This window comes from Rutilus rutilus (genome assembly GCF_951802725.1).
Source record: "Rutilus rutilus genome assembly, chromosome: 15".
Classification (NCBI taxonomy): domain Eukaryota; kingdom Metazoa; phylum Chordata; class Actinopteri; order Cypriniformes; family Leuciscidae; genus Rutilus; species Rutilus rutilus.
In genome coordinates, this window is record NC_140220.1 from 35,950,475 (window position 1) to 35,971,958 (window position 21,484).

Genomic DNA, 21,484 nt, shown 5'->3' on the forward strand with positions numbered 1-21,484 from the left:
TACGGCACTGTACGCTCAACCGTTGAGAAGTCACTTAATACTGGATATGCTTTCCATTATGGGAGTTATTATTATTTAAGCCTTTTACTTTGGCCAAGGGGGGCAGGAAGAGGAGCTCACCCTGTCCTATGGAGGAATCCACCTGCAATCCAAGGAGATGAAGGGTTTGTTCATTTAGCTTCCAGGGAGTTCATGAAAATCTCATGCGAATACTACCACTGGTCTTCAACATGCTATCGGCTTCAGTGACATCCTCTTAGACAGGGTTTGCGGTCATCTGGTGATGGAGCAGATTCTTATTACATTTGCTCCTTCCTCTAATGGAAATGGCTGTATTATTGTTGTTTTGTTTTGTTTTTAAAAAAAGAAAAAAAGCTGTGTGGGAGGAGCCTGCACCAGACATTACCCTTGCTGAGCATGGTGGCATGTGCGTGGGAGCACATTGTCCCAACGTCTCATGGGTATGGCTCGAGTTTCTCTTCATTCACGCATAAATCTTTCGCCTTTTACTAAAGATTTCCGTGGAGGGGAACATTTGCGAGTTTCTGCTATTTTTGGATGCTCTGCTCACAGCAGAGCTACCTGCGCTTGTTCAAAAACAGAGGACTTTTTGCGGCTTGCTCCGGAGAGCCGCAGCAGGTTGGGCCAGCGTGGCAGAAAGAGTTGGCCGTTTTGTCCGTGTCTGGGCCTGGGTGGTCGTCAAACCATCGCCACTTTCCCAGTTCACAACTTCAAGTCTTGGGTCAGCTGCGTGATTGTAAGGTTTACCAAGCTCAAAAGGGTAGTGATGGGAGAAACGCAGCTTTTCAAAGCTTTGAGCCGATTGCTTCGCAAAGTGATTCAATGTTTCGAAGCGTTCGGAACGCCGCACGCTGGTGACCCCTGCTGGTCAGATTGGAAATGCAACAAAAACTCAGGCCAAACATGCATAAAACAACCTTTTACAAACCCATTGCAAACGCTTCCTTGAAAGTAAAATCTTTCAAATGCAATTAGCTAACCATCATCAGGTGAGTCTTGAACGGCGGGTTGGCTTTATCAGCAGCTTCCACGGTAAAGCCTGAGCTCATGCAAGGTGTTTGGCCGTGATAAAGAAGAAGCCTCCCCGTCGGGGAATCGAACCCCGGTCTTCCGCGTGACAGGCGGAGATACTGTCCACTATACTAACGAGGACTGGTCGTTACAGCTGTGTCCCTGAGCAGTACGGCACTGTACGCTCAACCGTTGAGAAGTCACTTAATACTGGATATGCTTTCCATTATGGGAGTTATTATTATTTAAGCCTTTTACTTTGGCCAAGGGGGGCAGGAAGAGGAGCTCACCCTGTCCTATGGAGGAATCCACCTGCAATCCAAGGAGATGAAGGGTTTGTTCATTTAGCTTCCAGGGAGTTCATGAAAATCTCATGCGAATACTACCACTGGTCTTCAACATGCTATCGGCTTCAGTGACATCCTCTTAGACAGGGTTTGCGGTCATCTGGTGATGGGGCAGATTCTTATTACATTTGCTCCTTCCTCTAATGGAAATGGCTGTATTATTGTTGTTTTGTTTTGTTTTTAAAAAAAGAAAAAAAGCTGTGTGGGAGGAGCCTGCACCAGACATTACCCTTGCTGAGCATGGTGGCATGTGCGTGGGAGCACATTGTCCCAACGTCTCATGGGTATAGCTCGAGTTTCTCTTCATTCACGCATAAATCTTTCGCCTTTTACTAAAGATTTCCGTGGAGGGGAACATTTGCGAGTGTCTGCTATTTTTGGATGCTCTGCTCACAGCAGAGCTACCTGCGCTTGTTCAAAAACAGAGGACTTTTTGCGGCTTGCTCCGGAGAGCCGCAGCAGGTTGGGCCAGCGTGGCAGAAAGAGTTGGCCGTTTTGTCCGTGTCTGGGGCTGGGTGGTCGTCAAACCATCGCCACTTTCCCAGTTCACAACTTCAAGTCTTGGGTCAGCTGCGTGATTGTAAGGTTTACCAAGCTCAAAAGGGTAGTGATGGGAGAAACGCAGCTTTTCAAAGCTTTGAGCCGATTGCTTCGCAAAGTGATTCAATGTTTCGAAGCGTTCGGAACGCCGCACGCTGGTGACCCCTGCTGGTCAGATTGGAAATGCAACAAAAACTCAGGCCAAACATGCATAAAACAACCTTTTACAAACCCATTGCAAACGCTTCCTTGAAAGTAAAATCTTTCAAATGCAATTAGCTAACCATCATCAGGTGAGTCTTGAACGGCGGGTTGGCTTTATCAGCAGCTTCCACGGTAAAGCCTGAGCTCATGCAAGGTGTTTGGCCGTGATAAAGAAGAAGCCTCCCCGTCGGGGAATCGAACCCCGGTCTTCCGCGTGACAGGCGGAGATACTGTCCACTATACTAACGAGGACTGGTCGTTACAGCTGTGTCCCTGAGCAGTACGGCACTGTACGCTCAACCGTTGAGAAGTCACTTAATACTGGATATGCTTTCCATTATGGGAGTTATTATTATTTAAGCCTTTTACTTTGGCCAAGGGGGGCAGGAAGAGGAGCTCACCCTGTCCTATGGAGGAATCCACCTGCAATCCAAGGAGATGAAGGGTTTGTTCATTTAGCTTCCAGGGAGTTCATGAAAATCTCATGCGAATACTACCACTGGTCTTCAACATGCTATCGGCTTCAGTGACATCCTCTTAGACAGGGTTTGCGGTCATCTGGTGATGGGGCAGATTCTTATTACATTTGCTCCTTCCTCTAATGGAAATGGCTGTATTATTGTTGTTTTGTTTTGTTTTTAAAAAAAGAAAAAAAGCTGTGTGGGAGGAGCCTGCACCAGACATTACCCTTGCTGAGCATGGTGGCATGTGCGTGGGAGCACATTGTCCCAACGTCTCATGGGTATAGCTCGAGTTTCTCTTCATTCACGCATAAATCTTTCGCCTTTTACTAAAGATTTCCGTGGAGGGGAACATTTGCGAGTTTCTGCTATTTTTGGATGCTCTGCTCACAGCAGAGCTACCTGCGCTTGTTCAAAAACAGAGGACTTTTTGCGGCTTGCTCCGGAGAGCCGCAGCAGGTTGGGCCAGCGTGGCAGAAAGAGTTGGCCGTTTTGTCCGTGTCTGGGGCTGGGTGGTCGTCAAACCATTGCCACTTTCCCAGTTCACAACTTCAAGTCTTGGGTCAGCTGCGTGATTGTAAGGTTTACCAAGCTCAAAAGGGTAGTGATGGGAGAAACGCAGCTTTTCAAAGCTTTGAGCCGATTGCTTCGCAAAGTGATTCAATGTTTCGAAGCGTTCGGAACGCCGCACGCTGGTGACCCCTGCTGGTCAGATTGGAAATGCAACAAAAACTCAGGCCAAACATGCATAAAACAACCTTTTACAAACCCATTGCAAACGCTTCCTTGAAAGTAAAATCTTTCAAATGCAATTAGCTAACCATCATCAGGTGAGTCTTGAACGGCGGGTTGGCTTTATCAGCAGCTTCCACGGTAAAGCCTGAGCTCATGCAAGGTGTTTGGCCGTGATAAAGAAGAAGCCTCCCCGTCGGGGAATCGAACCCCGGTCTTCCGCGTGACAGGCGGAGATACTGTCCACTATACTAACGAGGACTGGTCGTTACAGCTGTGTCCCTGAGCAGTACGGCACTGTACGCTCAACCGTTGAGAAGTCACTTAATACTGGATATGCTTTCCATTATGGGAGTCATTATTATTTAAGCCTTTTACTTTGGCCAAGGGGGGCAGGAAGAGGAGCTCACCCTGTCCTATGGAGGAATCCACCTGCAATCCAAGGAGATGAAGGGTTTGTTCATTTAGCTTCCAGGGAGTTCATGAAAATCTCATGCGAATACTACCACTGGTCTTCAACATGCTATCGGCTTCAGTGACATCCTCTTAGACAGGGTTTGCGGTCATCTGGTGATGGGGCAGATTCTTATTACATTTGCTCCTTCCTCTAATGGAAATGGCTGTATTATTGTTGTTTTGTTTTGTTTTTAAAAAAAGAAAAAAAGCTGTGTGGGAGGAGCCTGCACCAGACATTACCCTTGCTGAGCATGGTGGCATGTGCGTGGGAGCACATTGTCCCAACGTCTCATGGGTATAGCTCGAGTTTCTCTTCATTCACGCATAAATCTTTCGCCTTTTACTAAAGATTTCCGTGGAGGGGAACATTTGCGAGTTTCTGCTATTTTTGGATGCTCTGCTCACAGCAGAGCTACCTGCGCTTGTTCAAAAACAGAGGACTTTTTGCGGCTTGCTCCGGAGAGCCGCAGCAGGTTGGGCCAGCGTGGCAGAAAGAGTTGGCCGTTTTGTCCGTGTCTGGGGCTGGGTGGTCGTCAAACCATCGCCACTTTCCCAGTTCACAACTTCAAGTCTTGGGTCAGCTGCGTGATTGTAAGGTTTACCAAGCTCAAAAGGGTAGTGATGGGAGAAACGCAGCTTTTCAAAGCTTTGAGCCGATTGCTTCGCAAAGTGATTCAATGTTTCGAAGCGTTCGGAACGCCGCACGCTGGTGACCCCTGCTGGTCAGATTGGAAATGCAACAAAAACTCAGGCCAAACATGCATAAAACAACCTTTTACAAACCCATTGCAAACGCTTCCTTGAAAGTAAAATCTTTCAAATGCAATTAGCTAACCATCATCAGGTGAGTCTTGAACGGCGGGTTGGCTTTATCAGCAGCTTCCACGGTAAAGCCTGAGCTCATGCAAGGTGTTTGGCCGTGATAAAGAAGAAGCCTCCCCGTCGGGGAATCGAACCCCGGTCTTCCGCGTGACAGGCGGAGATACTGTCCACTATACTAACGAGGACTGGTCGTTACAGCTGTGTCCCTGAGCAGTACGGCACTGTACGCTCAACCGTTGAGAAGTCACTTAATACTGGATATGCTTTCCATTATGGGAGTCATTATTATTTAAGCCTTTTACTTTGGCCAAGGGGGGCAGGAAGAGGAGCTCACCCTGTCCTATGGAGGAATCCACCTGCAATCCAAGGAGATGAAGGGTTTGTTCATTTAGCTTCCAGGGAGTTCATGAAAATCTCATGCGAATACTACCACTGGTCTTCAACATGCTATCGGCTTCAGTGACATCCTCTTAGACAGGGTTTGCGGTCATCTGGTGATGGGGCAGATTCTTATTACATTTGCTCCTTCCTCTAATGGAAATGGCTGTATTATTGTTGTTTTGTTTTGTTTTTAAAAAAAGAAAAAAAGCTGTGTGGGAGGAGCCTGCACCAGACATTACCCTTGCTGAGCATGGTGGCATGTGCGTGGGAGCACATTGTCCCAACGTCTCATGGGTATAGCTCGAGTTTCTCTTCATTCACGCATAAATCTTTCGCCTTTTACTAAAGATTTCCGTGGAGGGGAACATTTGCGAGTTTCTGCTATTTTTGGATGCTCTGCTCACAGCAGAGCTACCTGCGCTTGTTCAAAAACAGAGGACTTTTTGCGGCTTGCTCCGGAGAACCGCAGCAGGTTGGGCCAGCGTGGCAGAAAGAGTTGGCCGTTTTGTCCGTGTCTGGGGCTGGGTGGTCGTCAAACCATCGCCACTTTCCCAGTTCACAACTTCAAGTCTTGGGTCAGCTGCGTGATTGTAAGGTTTACCAAGCTCAAAAGGGTAGTGATGGGAGAAACGCAGCTTTTCAAAGCTTTGAGCCGATTGCTTCGCAAAGTGATTCAATGTTTCGAAGCGTTCGGAACGCCGCACGCTGGTGACCCCTGCTGGTCAGATTGGAAATGCAACAAAAACTCAGGCCAAACATGCATAAAACAACCTTTTACAAACCCATTGCAAACGCTTCCTTGAAAGTAAAATCTTTCAAATGCAATTAGCTAACCATCATCAGGTGAGTCTTGAACGGCGGGTTGGCTTTATCAGCAGCTTCCACGGTAAAGCCTGAGCTCATGCAAGGTGTTTGGCCGTGATAAAGAAGAAGCCTCCCCGTCGGGGAATCGAACCCCGGTCTTCCGCGTGACAGGCGGAGATACTGTCCACTATACTAACGAGGACTGGTCGTTACAGCTGTGTCCCTGAGCAGTACGGCACTGTACGCTCAACCGTTGAGAAGTCACTTAATACTGGATACGCTTTCCATTATGGGAGTTATTATTATTTAAGCCTTTTACTTTGGCCAAGGGGGGCAGGAAGAGGAGCTCACCCTGTCCTATGGAGGAATCCACCTGCAATCCAAGGAGATGAAGGGTTTGTTCATTTAGCTTCCAGGGAGTTCATGAAAATCTCATGCGAATACTACCACTGGTCTTCAACATGCTATCGGCTTCAGTGACATCCTCTTAGACAGGGTTTGCGGTCATCTGGTGATGGGGCAGATTCTTATTACATTTGCTCCTTCCTCTAATGGAAATGGCTGTATTATTGTTGTTTTGTTTTGTTTTTAAAAAAAGAAAAAAAGCTGTGTGGGAGGAGCCTGCACCAGACATTACCCTTGCTGAGCATGGTGGCATGTGCGTGGGAGCACATTGTCCCAACGTCTCATGGGTATAGCTCGAGTTTCTCTTCATTCACGCATAAATCTTTCGCCTTTTACTAAAGATTTCCGTGGAGGGGAACATTTGCGAGTGTCTGCTATTTTTGGATGCTCTGCTCACAGCAGAGCTACCTGCGCTTGTTCAAAAACAGAGGACTTTTTGCGGCTTGCTCCGAAGAACCGCAGCAGGTTGGGCCAGCGTGGCAGAAAGAGTTGGCCGTTTTGTCCGTGTCTGGGGCTGGGTGGTCGTCAAACCATCGCCACTTTCCCAGTTCACAACTTCAAGTCTTGGGTCAGCTGCGTGATTGTAAGGTTTACCAAGCTCAAAAGGGTAGTGATGGGAGAAACGCAGCTTTTCAAAGCTTTGAGCCGATTGCTTCGCAAAGTGATTCAATGTTTCGAAGCGTTCGGAACGCCGCACGCTGGTGACCCCTGCTGGTCAGATTGGAAATGCAACAAAAACTCAGGCCAAACATGCATAAAACAACCTTTTACAAACCCATTGCAAACGCTTCCTTGAAAGTAAAATCTTTCAAATGCAATTAGCTAACCATCATCAGGTGAGTCTTGAACGGCGGGTTGGCTTTATCAGCAGCTTCCACGGTAAAGCCTGAGCTCATGCAAGGTGTTTGGCCGTGATAAAGAAGAAGCCTCCCCGTCGGGGAATCGAACCCCGGTCTTCCGCGTGACAGGCGGAGATACTGTCCACTATACTAACGAGGACTGGTCGTTACAGCTGTGTCCCTGAGCAGTACGGCACTGTACGCTCAACCGTTGAGAAGTCACTTAATACTGGATATGCTTTCCATTATGGGAGTCATTATTATTTAAGCCTTTTACTTTGGCCAAGGGGGGCAGGAAGAGGAGCTCACCCTGTCCTATGGAGGAATCCACCTGCAATCCAAGGAGATGAAGGGTTTGTTCATTTAGCTTCCAGGGAGTTCATGAAAATCTCATGCGAATACTACCACTGGTCTTCAACATGCTATCGGCTTCAGTGACATCCTCTTAGACAGGGTTTGCGGTCATCTGGTGATGGGGCAGATTCTTATTACATTTGCTCCTTCCTCTAATGGAAATGGCTGTATTATTGTTGTTTTGTTTTGTTTTTAAAAAAAGAAAAAAAGCTGTGTGGGAGGAGCCTGCACCAGACATTACCCTTGCTGAGCATGGTGGCATGTGCGTGGGAGCACATTGTCCCAACGTCTCATGGGTATAGCTCGAGTTTCTCTTCATTCACGCATAAATCTTTCGCCTTTTACTAAAGATTTCCGTGGAGGGGAACATTTGCGAGTGTCTGCTATTTTTGGATGCTCTGCTCACAGCAGAGCTACCTGCGCTTGTTCAAAAACAGAGGACTTTTTGCGGCTTGCTCCGGAGAGCCGCAGCAGGTTGGGCCAGCGTGGCAGAAAGAGTTGGCCGTTTTGTCCGTGTCTGGGGCTGGGTGGTCGTCAAACCATCGCCACTTTCCCAGTTCACAACTTCAAGTCTTGGGTCAGCTGCATGATTGTAAGGTTTACCAAGCTCAAAAGGGTAGTGATGGGAGAAACGCAGCTTTTCAAAGCTTTGAGCCGATTGCTTCGCAAAGTGATTCAATGTTTCGAAGCGTTCGGAACGCCGCACGCTGGTGACCCCTGCTGGTCAGATTGGAAATGCAACAAAAACTCAGGCCAAACATGCATAAAACAACCTTTTACAAACCCATTGCAAACGCTTCCTTGAAAGTAAAATCTTTCAAATGCAATTAGCTAACCATCATCAGGTGAGTCTTGAACGGCGGGTTGGCTTTATCAGCAGCTTCCACGGTAAAGCCTGAGCTCATGCAAGGTGTTTGGCCGTGATAAAGAAGAAGCCTCCCCGTCGGGGAATCGAACCCCGGTCTTCCGCGTGACAGGCGGAGATACTGTCCACTATACTAACGAGGACTGGTCGTTACAGCTGTGTCCCTGAGCAGTACGGCACTGTACGCTCAACCGTTGAGAAGTCACTTAATACTGGATATGCTTTCCATTATGGGAGTTATTATTATTTAAGCCTTTTACTTTGGCCAAGGGGGGCAGGAAGAGGAGCTCACCCTGTCCTATGGAGGAATCCACCTGCAATCCAAGGAGATGAAGGGTTTGTTCATTTAGCTTCCAGGGAGTTCATGAAAATCTCATGCGAATACTACCACTGGTCTTCAACATGCTATCGGCTTCAGTGACATCCTCTTAGACAGGGTTTGCGGTCATCTGGTGATGGGGCAGATTCTTATTACATTTGCTCCTTCCTCTAATGGAAATGGCTGTATTATTGTTGTTTTGTTTTGTTTTTAAAAAAAGAAAAAAAGCTGTGTGGGAGGAGCCTGCACCAGACATTACCCTTGCTGAGCATGGTGGCATGTGCGTGGGAGCACATTGTCCCAACATCTCATGGGTATAGCTCGAGTTTCTCTTCATTCACGCATAAATCTTTCGCCTTTTACTAAAGATTTCCGTGGAGGGGAACATTTGCGAGTGTCTGCTATTTTTGGATGCTCTGCTCACAGCAGAGCTACCTGCGCTTGTTCAAAAACAGAGGACTTTTTGCGGCTTGCTCCGGAGAGCCGCAGCAGGTTGGGCCAGCGTGGCAGAAAGAGTTGGCCGTTTTGTCCGTGTCTGGGGCTGGGTGGTCGTCAAACCATCGCCACTTTCCCAGTTCACAACTTCAAGTCTTGGGTCAGCTGCGTGATTGTAAGGTTTACCAAGCTCAAAAGGGTAGTGATGGGAGAAACGCAGCTTTTCAAAGCTTTGAGCCGATTGCTTCGCAAAGTGATTCAATGTTTCGAAGCGTTCGGAACGCCGCACGCTGGTGACCCCTGCTGGTCAGATTGGAAATGCAACAAAAACTCAGGCCAAACATGCATAAAACAACCTTTTACAAACCCATTGCAAACGCTTCCTTGAAAGTAAAATCTTTCAAATGCAATTAGCTAACCATCATCAGGTGAGTCTTGACCGGCGGGTTGGCTTTATCAGCAGCTTCCACGGTAAAGCCTGAGCTCATGCAAGGTGTTTGGCCGTGATAAAGAAGAAGCCTCCCCGTCGGGGAATCGAACCCCGGTCTTCCGCGTGACAGGCGGAGATACTGTCCACTATACTAACGAGGACTGGTCGTTACAGCTGTGTCCCTGAGCAGTACGGCACTGTACGCTCAACCGTTGAGAAGTCACTTAATACTGGATATGCTTTCCATTATGGGAGTTATTATTATTTAAGCCTTTTACTTTGGCCAAGGGGGGCAGGAAGAGGAGCTCACCCTGTCCTATGGAGGAATCCACCTGCAATCCAAGGAGATGAAGGGTTTGTTCATTTAGCTTCCAGGGAGTTCATGAAAATCTCATGCGAATACTACCACTGGTCTTCAACATGCTATCGGCTTCAGTGACATCCTCTTAGACAGGGTTTGCGGTCATCTGGTGATGGGGCAGATTCTTATTACATTTGCTCCTTCCTCTAATGGAAATGGCTGTATTATTGTTGTTTTGTTTTGTTTTTAAAAAAAGAAAAAAAGCTGTGTGGGAGGAGCCTGCACCAGACATTACCCTTGCTGAGCATGGTGGCATGTGCGTGGGAGCACATTGTCCCAACATCTCATGGGTATAGCTCGAGTTTCTCTTCATTCACGCATAAATCTTTCGCCTTTTACTAAAGATTTCCGTGGAGGGGAACATTTGCGAGTGTCTGCTATTTTTGGATGCTCTGCTCACAGCAGAGCTACCTGCGCTTGTTCAAAAACAGAGGACTTTTTGCGGCTTGCTCCGGAGAGCCGCAGCAGGTTGGGCCAGCGTGGCAGAAAGAGTTGGCCGTTTTGTCCGTGTCTGGGGCTGGGTGGTCGTCAAACCATCGCCACTTTCCCAGTTCACAACTTCAAGTCTTGGGTCAGCTGCGTGATTGTAAGGTTTACCAAGCTCAAAAGGGTAGTGATGGGAGAAACGCAGCTTTTCAAAGCTTTGAGCCGATTGCTTCGCAAAGTGATTCAATGTTTCGAAGCGTTCGGAACGCCGCACGCTGGTGACCCCTGCTGGTCAGATTGGAAATGCAACAAAAACTCAGGCCAAACATGCATAAAACAACCTTTTACAAACCCATTGCAAACGCTTCCTTGAAAGTAAAATCTTTCAAATGCAATTAGCTAACCATCATCAGGTGAGTCTTGACCGGCGGGTTGGCTTTATCAGCAGCTTCCACGGTAAAGCCTGAGCTCATGCAAGGTGTTTGGCCGTGATAAAGAAGAAGCCTCCCCGTCGGGGAATCGAACCCCGGTCTTCCGCGTGACAGGCGGAGATACTGTCCACTATACTAACGAGGACTGGTCGTTACAGCTGTGTCCCTGAGCAGTACGGCACTGTACGCTCAACCGTTGAGAAGTCACTTAATACTGGATATGCTTTCCATTATGGGAGTTATTATTATTTAAGCCTTTTACTTTGGCCAAGGGGGGCAGGAAGAGGAGCTCACCCTGTCCTATGGAGGAATCCACCTGCAATCCAAGGAGATGAAGGGTTTGTTCATTTAGCTTCCAGGGAGTTCATGAAAATCTCATGCGAATACTACCACTGGTCTTCAACATGCTATCGGCTTCAGTGACATCCTCTTAGACAGGGTTTGCGGTCATCTGGTGATGGGGCAGATTCTTATTACATTTGCTCCTTCCTCTAATGGAAATGGCTGTATTATTGTTGTTTTGTTTTGTTTTTAAAAAAAGAAAAAAAGCTGTGTGGGAGGAGCCTGCACCAGACATTACCCTTGCTGAGCATGGTGGCATGTGCGTGGGAGCACATTGTCCCAACGTCTCATGAGTATAGCTCGAGTTTCTCTTCATTCACGCATAAATCTTTCGCCTTTTACTAAAGATTTCCGTGGAGGGGAACATTTGCGAGTGTCTGCTATTTTTGGATGCTCTGCTCACAGCAGAGCTACCTGCGCTTGTTCAAAAACAGAGGACTTTTTGCGGCTTGCTCCGGAGAGCCGCAGCAGGTTGGGCCAGCGTGGCAGAAAGAGTTGGCCGTTTTGTCCGTGTCTGGGGCTGGGTGGTCGTCAAACCATCGCCACTTTCCCAGTTCACAACTTCAAGTCTTGGGTCAGCTGCGTGATTGTAAGGTTTACCAAGCTCAAAAGGGTAGTGATGGGAGAAACGCAGCTTTTCAAAGCTTTGAGCCGATTGCTTCGCAAAGTGATTCAATGTTTCGAAGCGTTCGGAACGCCGCACGCTGGTGACCCCTGCTGGTCAGATTGGAAATGCAACAAAAACTCAGGCCAAACATGCATAAAACAACCTTTTACAAACCCATTGCAAACGCTTCCTTGAAAGTAAAATATTTCAAATGCAATTAGCTAACCATCATCAGGTGAGTCTTGACCGGCGGGTTGGCTTTATCAGCAGCTTCCACGGTAAAGCCTGAGCTCATGCAAGGTGTTTGGCCGTGATAAAGAAGAAGCCTCCCCGTCGGGGAATCGAACCCCGGTCTTCCGCGTGACAGGCGGAGATACTGTCCACTATACTAACGAGGACTGGTCGTTACAGCTGTGTCCCTGAGCAGTACGGCACTGTACGCTCAACCGTTGAGAAGTCACTTAATACTGGATATGCTTTCCATTATGGGAGTTATTATTATTTAAGCCTTTTACTTTGGCCAAGGGGGGCAGGAAGAGGAGCTCACCCTGTCCTATGGAGGAATCCACCTGCAATCCAAGGAGATGAAGGGTTTGTTCATTTAGCTTCCAGGGAGTTCATGAAAATCTCATGCGAATACTACCACTGGTCTTCAACATGCTATCGGCTTCAGTGACATCCTCTTAGACAGGGTTTGCGGTCATCTGGTGATGGGGCAGATTCTTATTACATTTGCTCCTTCCTCTAATGGAAATGGCTGTATTATTGTTGTTTTGTTTTGTTTTTAAAAAAAGAAAAAAAGCTGTGTGGGAGGAGCCTGCACCAGACATTACCCTTGCTGAGCATGGTGGCATGTGCGTGGGAGCACATTGTCCCAACGTCTCATGGGTATAGCTCGAGTTTCTCTTCATTCACGCATAAATCTTTCGCCTTTTACTAAAGATTTCCGTGGAGGGGAACATTTGCGAGTGTCTGCTATTTTTGGATGCTCTGCTCACAGCAGAGCTACCTGCGCTTGTTCAAAAACAGAGGACTTTTTGCGGCTTGCTCCGGAGAGCCGCAGCAGGTTGGGCCAGCGTGGCAGAAAGAGTTGGCCGTTTTGTCCGTGTCTGGGGCTGGGTGGTCGTCAAACCATCGCCACTTTCCCAGTTCACAACTTCAAGTCTTGGGTCAGCTGCGTGATTGTAAGGTTTACCAAGCTCAAAAGGGTAGTGATGGGAGAAACGCAGCTTTTCAAAGCTTTGAGCCGATTGCTTCGCAAAGTGATTCAATGTTTCGAAGCGTTCGGAACGCCGCACGCTGGTGACCCCTGCTGGTCAGATTGGAAATGCAACAAAAACTCAGGCCAAACATGCATAAAAGAACCTTTTACAAACCCATTGCAAACGCTTCCTTGAAAGTAAAATCTTTCAAATGCAATTAGCTAACCATCATCAGGTGAGTCTTGACCGGCGGGTTGGCTTTATCAGCAGCTTCCACGGTAAAGCCTGAGCTCATGCAAGGTGTTTGGCCGTGATAAAGAAGAAGCCTCCCCGTCGGGGAATCGAACCCCGGTCTTACGCGTGACAGGCGGAGATACTGTCCACTATACTAACGAGGACTGGTCGTTACAGCTGTGTCCCTGAGCAGTACGGCACTGTACGCTCAACCGTTGAGAAGTCACTTTATACTGGATACGCTTTCCATTATGGGAGTTATTATTATTTAAGCCTTTTACTTTGGCCAAGGGGGGCAGGAAGAGGAGCTCACCCTGTCCTATGGAGGAATCCACCTGCAATCCAAGGAGATGAAGGGTTTGTTCATTTAGCTTCCAGGGAGTTCATGAAAATCTCATGCGAATACTACCACTGGTCTTCAACATGCTATCGGCTTCAGTGACATCCTCTTAGACAGGGTTTGCGGTCATCTGGTGATGGGGCAGATTCTTATTACATTTGCTCCTTCCTCTAATGGAAATGGCTGTATTATTGTTGTTTTGTTTTGTTTTTAAAAAAAGAAAAAAAGCTGTGTGGGAGGAGCCTGCACCAGACATTACCCTTGCTGAGCATGGTGGCATGTGCGTGGGAGCACATTGTCCCAACGTCTCATGGGTATAGCTCGAGTTTCTCTTCATTCACGCATAAATCTTTCGCCTTTTACTAAAGATTTCCGTGGAGGGGAACATTTGCGAGTGTCTGCTATTTTTGGATGCTCTGCTCACAGCAGAGCTACCTGCGCTTGTTCAAAAACAGAGGACTTTTTGCGGCTTGCTCCGGAGAGCCGCAGCAGGTTGGGCCAGCGTGGCAGAAAGAGTTGGCCGTTTTGTCCGTGTCTGGGGCTGGGTGGTCGTCAAACCATCGCCACTTTCCCAGTTCACAACTTCAAGTCTTGGGTCAGCTGCGTGATTGTAAGGTTTACCAAGCTCAAAAGGGTAGTGATGGGAGAAACGCAGCTTTTCAAAGCTTTGAGCCGATTGCTTCGCAAAGTGATTCAATGTTTCGAAGCGTTCGGAACGCCGCACGCTGGTGACCCCTGCTGGTCAGATTGGAAATGCAACAAAAACTCAGGCCAAACATGCATAAAACAACCTTTTACAAACCCATTGCAAACGCTTCCTTGAAAGTAAAATCTTTCAAATGCAATTAGCTAACCATCATCAGGTGAGTCTTGACCGGCGGGTTGGCTTTATCAGCAGCTTCCACGGTAAAGCCTGAGCTCATGCAAGGTGTTTGGCCGTGATAAAGAAGAAGCCTCCCCGTCGGGGAATCGAACCCCGGTCTTCCGCGTGACAGGCGGAGATACTGTCCACTATACTAACGAGGACTGGTCGTTACAGCTGTGTCCCTGAGCAGTACGGCACTGTACGCTCAACCGTTGAGAAGTCACTTTATACTGGATACGCTTTCCATTATGGGAGTTATTATTATTTAAGCCTTTTACTTTGGCCAAGGGGGGCAGGAAGAGGAGCTCACCCTGTCCTATGGAGGAATCCACCTGCAATCCAAGGAGATGAAGGGTTTGTTCATTTAGCTTCCAGGGAGTTCATGAAAATCTCATGCGAATACTACCACTGGTCTTCAACATGCTATCGGCTTCAGTGACATCCTCTTAGACAGGGTTTGCGGTCATCTGGTGATGGGGCAGATTCTTATTACATTTGCTCCTTCCTCTAATGGAAATGGCTGTATTATTGTTGTTTTGTTTTGTTTTTAAAAAAAAGAAAAAAAGCTGTGTGGGAGGAGCCTGCACCAGACATTACCCTTGCTGAGCATGGTGGCATGTGCGTGGGAGCACATTGTCCCAACGTCTCATGGGTATAGCTCGAGTTTCTCTTCATTCACGCATAAATCTTTCGCCTTTTACTAAAGATTTCCGTGGAGGGGAACATTTGCGAGTGTCTGCTATTTTTGGATGCTCTGCTCACAGCAGAGCTACCTGCGCTTGTTCAAAAACAGAGGACTTTTTGCGGCTTGCTCCGGAGAGCCGCAGCAGGTTGGGCCAGCGTGGCAGAAAGAGTTGGCCGTTTTGTCCGTGTCTGGGGCTGGGTGGTCGTCAAACCATCGCCACTTTCCCAGTTCACAACTTCAAGTCTTGGGTCAGCTGCGTGATTGTAAGGTTTACCAAGCTCAAAAGGGTAGTGATGGGAGAAACGCAGCTTTTCAAAGCTTTGAGCCGATTGCTTCGCAAAGTGATTCAATGTTTCGAAGCGTTCGGAACGCCGCACGCTGGTGACCCCTGCTGGTCAGATTGGAAATGCAACAAAAACTCAGGCCAAACATGCATAAAACAACCTTTTACAAACCCATTGCAAACGCTTCCTTGAAAGTAAAATCTTTCAAATGCAATTAGCTAACCATCATCAGGTGAGTCTTGACCGGCGGGTTGGCTTTATCAGCAGCTTCCACGGTAAAGCCTGAGCTCATGCAAGGTGTTTGGCCGTGATAAAGAAGAAGCCTCCCCGTCGGGGAATCGAACCCCGGTCTTCCGCGTGACAGGCGGAGATACTGTCCACTATACTAACGAGGACTGGTCGTTACAGCTGTGTCCCTGAGCAGTACGGCACTGTACGCTCAACCGTTGAGAAGTCACTTAATACTGGATATGCTTTCCATTATGGGAGTTATTATTATTTAAGCCTTTTACTTTGGCCAAGGGGGGCAGGAAGAGGAGCTCACCCTGTCCTATGGAGGAATCCACCTGCAATCCAAGGAGATGAAGGGTTTGTTCATTTAGCTTCCAGGGAGTTCATGAAAATCTCATGCGAATACTACCACTGGTCTTCAACATGCTATCGGCTTCAGTGACATCCTCTTAGACAGGGTTTGCGGTCATCTGGTGATGGGGCAGATTCTTATTACATTTGCTCCTTCCTCTAATGGAAATGGCTGTATTATTGTTGTTTTGTTTTGTTTTTAAAAAAAGAAAAAAAGCTGTGTGGGAGGAGCCTGCACCAGACATTACCCTTGCTGAGCATGGTGGCATGTGCGTGGGAGCACATTGTCCCAACGTCTCATGAGTATAGCTCGAGTTTCTCTTCATTCACGCATAAATCTTTCGCCTTTTACTAAAGATTTCCGTGGAGGGGAACATTTGCGAGTGTCTGCTATTTTTGGATGCTCTGCTCACAGCAGAGCTACCTGCGCTTGTTCAAAAACAGAGGACTTTTTGCGGCTTGCTCCGGAGAGCCGCAGCAGGTTGGGCCAGCGTGGCAGAAAGAGTTGGCCGTTTTGTCCGTGTCTGGGGCTGGGTGGTCGTCAAACCATCGCCACTTTCCCAGTTCACAACTTCAAGTCTTGGGTCAGCTGCGTGATTGTAAGGTTTACCAAGCTCAAAAGGGTAGTGATGGGAGAAACGCAGCTTTTCAAAGCTTTGAGCCGATTGCTTCGCAAAGTGATTCAATGTTTCGAAGCGTTCGGAACGCCGCACGCTGGTGACCCCTGCTGGTCAGATTGGAAATGCAACAAAAACTCAGGCCAAACATGCATAAAACAACCTTTTACAAACCCATTGCAAACGCTTCCTTGAAAGTAAAATCTTTCAAATGCAATTAGCTAACCATCATCAGGTGAGTCTTGACCGGCGGGTTGGCTTTATCAGCAGCTTCCACGGTAAAGCCTGAGCTCATGCAAGGTGTTTGGCCGTGATAAAGAAGAAGCCTCCCCGTCGGGGAATCGAACCCCGGTCTTCCGCGTGACAGGCGGAGATACTGTCCACTATACTAACGAGGACTGGTCGTTACAGCTGTGTCCCTGAGCAGTACGGCACTGTACGCTCAACCGTTGAGAAGTCACTTAATACTGGATATGCTTTCCATTATGGGAGTTATTATTATTTAAGCCTTTTACTTTGGCCAAGGGGGGCAGGAAGAGGAGCTCACCCTGTCCTATGGAGGAATCCACCTGCAATCCAAGGAGATGAAGGGTTTGTTCATTTAGCTTCCAGGGAGTTCATGAAAATCTCATGCGAATACTACCACTGGTCTTCAACATGCTATCGGCTTCAGTGACATCCTCTTAGACAGGGTTTGCGGTCATCTGGTGATGGGGCAGATTCTTATTACATTTGCTCCTTCCTCTAATGGAAATGGCTGTATTATTGTTGTTTTGTTTTGTTTTTAAAAAAAGAAAAAAAGCTGTGTGGGAGGAGCCTGCACCAGACATTACCCTTGCTGAGCATGGTGGCATGTGCGTGGGAGCACATTGTCCCAACGTCTCATGGGTATAGCTCGAGTTTCTCTTCATTCACGCATAAATCTTTCGCCTTTTACTAAAGATTTCCGTGGAGGGGAACATTTGCGAGTGTCTGCTATTTTTGGATGCTCTGCTCACAGCAGAGCTACCTGCGCTTGTTCAAAAACAGAGGACTTTTTGCGGCTTGCTCCGGAGAACCGCAGCAGGTTGGGCCAGCGTGGCAGAAAGAGTTGGCCGTTTTGTCCGTGTCTGGGGCTGGGTGGTCGTCAAACCATCGCCACTTTCCCAGTTCACAACTTCAAGTCTTGGGTCAGCTGCGTGATTGTAAGGTTTACCAAGCTCAAAAGGGTAGTGATGGGAGAAACGCAGCTTTTCAAAGCTTTGAGCCGATTGCTTCGCAAAGTGATTCAATGTTTCGAAGCGTTCGGAACGCCGCACGCTGGTGACCCCTGCTGGTCAGATTGGAAATGCAACAAAAACTCAGGCCAAACATGCATAAAACAACCTTTTACAAACCCATTGCAAACGCTTCCTTGAAAGTAAAATCTTTCAAATGCAATTAGCTAACCATCATCAGGTGAGTCTTGACCGGCGGGTTGGCTTTATCAGCAGCTTCCACGGTAAAGCCTGAGCTCATGCAAGGTGTTTGGCCGTGATAAAGAAGAAGCCTCCCCGTCGGGGAATCGAACCCCGGTCTTCCGCGTGACAGGCGGAGATACTGTCCACTATACTAACGAGGACTGGTCGTTACAGCTGTGTCCCTGAGCAGTACGGCACTGTACGCTCAACCGTTGAGAAGTCACTTAATACTGGATATGCTTTCCATTATGGGAGTTATTATTATTTAAGCCTTTTACTTTGGCCAAGGGGGGCAGGAAGAGGAGCTCACCCTGTCCTATGGAGGAATCCACCTGCAATCCAAGGAGATGAAGGGTTTGTTCATTTAGCTTCCAGGGAGTTCATGAAAATCTCATGCGAATACTACCACTGGTCTTCAACATGCTATCGGCTTCAGTGACATCCTCTTAGACAGGGTTTGCGGTCATCTGGTGATGGGGCAGATTCTTATTACATTTGCTCCTTCCTCTAATGGAAATGGCTGTATTATTGTTGTTTTGTTTTGTTTTTAAAAAAAGAAAAAAAGCTGTGTGGGAGGAGCCTGCACCAGACATTACCCTTGCTGAGCATGGTGGCATGTGCGTGGGAGCACATTGTCCCAACGTCTCATGGGTATAGCTCGAGTTTCTCTTCATTCACGCATAAATCTTTCGCCTTTTACTAAAGATTTCCGTGGAGGGGAACATTTGCGAGTGTCTGCTATTTTTGGATGCTCTGCTCACAGCAGAGCTACCTGCGCTTGTTCAAAAACAGAGGACTTTTTGCGGCTTGCTCCGGAGAGCCGCAGCAGGTTGGGCCAGCGTGGCAGAAAGAGTTGGCCGTTTTGTCCGTGTCTGGGGCTGGGGGGTCGTCAAACCATCGCCACTTTCCCAGTTCACAACTTCAAGTCTTGGGTCAGCTGCGTGATTGTAAGGTTTACCAAGCTCAAAAGGGTAGTGATGGGAGAAACGCAGCTTTTCAAAGCTTTGAGCCGATTGCTTCGCAAAGTGATTCAATGTTTCGAAGCGTTCGGAACGCCGCACGCTGGTGACCCCTGCTGGTCAGATTGGAAATGCAACAAAAACTCAGGCCAAACATGCATAAAACAACCTTTTACAAACCCATTGCAAACGCTTCCTTGAAAGTAAAATCTTTCAAATGCAATTAGCTAACCATCATCAGGTGAGTCTTGAACGGCGGGTTGGCTTTATCAGCAGCTTCCACGGTAAAGCCTGAGCTCATGCAAGGTGTTTGGCCGTGATAAAGAAGAAGCCTCCCCGTCGGGGAATCGAACCCCGGTCTTCCGCGTGACAGGCGGAGATACTGTCCACTATACTAACGAGGACTGGTCGTTACAGCTGTGTCCCTGAGCAGTACGGCACTGTACGCTCAACCGTTGAGAAGTCACTTAATACTGGATATGCTTTCCATTATGGGAGTTATTATTATTTAAGCCTTTTACTTTGGCCAAGGGGGGCAGGAAGAGGAGCTCACCCTGTCCTATGGAGGAATCCACCTGCAATCCAAGGAGATGAAGGGTTTGTTCATTTAGCTTCCAGGGAGTTCATGAAAATCTCATGCGAATACTACCACTGGTCTTCAACATGCTATCGGCTTCAGTGACATCCTCTTAGACAGGGTTTGCGGTCATCTGGTGATGGGGCAGATTCTTATTACATTTGCTCCTTCCTCTAATGGAAATGGCTGTATTATTGTTGTTTTGTTTTGTTTTAAAAAAAAGAAAAAAGCTGTGTGGGAGGAGCCTGCACCAGACATTACCCTTGCTGAGCATGGTGGCATGTGCGTGGGAGCACATTGTCCCAACGTCTCATGGGTATAGCTCGAGTTTCTCTTCATTCACGCATAAATCTTTCGCCTTTTACTAAAGATTTCCGTGGAGGGGAACATTTGCGAGTTTCTGCTATTTTTGGATGCTCTGCTCACAGCAGAGCTACCTGCGCTTGTTCAAAAACAGAGGACTTTTTGCGGCTTGCTCCGGAGAGCCGCAGCAGGTTGGGCCAGCGTGGCAGAAAGAGTTGGCCGTTTTGTCCGTGTCTGGGGCTGGGTGGTCGTCAAACCATCGCCACTTTCCCAGTTCACAACTTCAAGTCTTGGGTCAGCTGCGTGATTGTAAGGTTTACCAAGCTCAAAAGGGTAGTGATGGGAGAAACGCAGCTTTTCAAAGCTTTGAGCCGATTGCTTCGCAAAGTGATTCAATGTTTCGAAGCGTTCGGAACGCCGCACGCTGGTGACCCCTGCTGGTCAGATTGGAAATGCAACAAAAACTCAGGCCAAACATGCATAAAACAACCTTTTACAAACCCATTGCAAACGCTTCCTTGAAAGTAAAATCTTTCAAATGCAATTAGCTAACCATCATCAGGTGAGTCTTGACCGGCGGGTTGGCTTTATCAGCAGCTTCCACGGTAAAGCCTGAGCTCATGCAAGGTGTTTGGCCGTGATAAAGAAGAAGCCTCCCCGTCGGGGAATCGAACCCCGGTCTTCCGCGTGACAGGCGGAGATACTGTCCACTATACTAACGAGGACTGGTCGTTACAGCTGTGTCCCTGAGCAGTACGGCACTGTACGCTCAACCGTTGAGAAGTCACTTTATACTGGATACGCTTTCCATTATGGGAGTTATTATTATTTAAGCCTTTTACTTTGGCCAAGGGGGGCAGGAAGAGGAGCTCACCCTGTCCTATGGAGGAATCCACCTGCAATCCAAGGAGATGAAGGGTTTGTTCATTTAGCTTCCAGGGAGTTCATGAAAATCTCATGCGAATACTACCACTGGTCTTCAACATGCTATCGGCTTCAGTGACATCCTCTTAGACAGGGTTTGCGGTCATCTGGTGATGGGGCAGATTCTTATTACATTTGCTCCTTCCTCTAATGGAAATGGCTGTATTATTGTTGTTTTGTTTTGTTTTTAAAAAAAGAAAAAAAGCTGTGTGGGAGGAGCCTGCACCAGACATTACCCTTGCTGAGCATGGTGGCATGTGCGTGGGAGCACATTGTCCCAACGTCTCATGGGTATAGCTCGAGTTTCTCTTCATTCACGCATAAATCTTTCGCCTTTTACTAAAGATTTCCGTGGAGGGGAACATTTGCGAGTGTCTGCTATTTTTGGATGCTCTGCTCACAGCAGAGCTACCTGCGCTTGTTCAAAAACAGAGGACTTTTTGCGGCTTGCTCCGGAGAGCCGCAGCAGGTTGGGCCAGCGTGGCAGAAAGAGTTGGCCGTTTTGTCCGTGTCTGGGGCTGGGTGGTCGTCAAACCATTGCCACTTTCCCAGTTCACAACTTCAAGTCTTGGGTCAGCTGCGTGATTGTAAGGTTTACCAAGCTCAAAAGGGTAGTGATGGGAGAAACGCAGCTTTTCAAAGCTTTGAGCCGATTGCTTCGCAAAGTGATTCAATGTTTCGAAGTGTTCGGAACGCCGCACGCTGGTGACCCCTGCTGGTCAGATTGGAAATGCAACAAAAACTCAGGCCAAACATGCATAAAACAACCTTTTACAAACCCATTGCAAACGCTTCCTTGAAAGTAAAATCTTTCAAATGCAATTAGCTAACCATCATCAGGTGAGTCTTGACCGGCGGGTTGGCTTTATCAGCAGCTTCC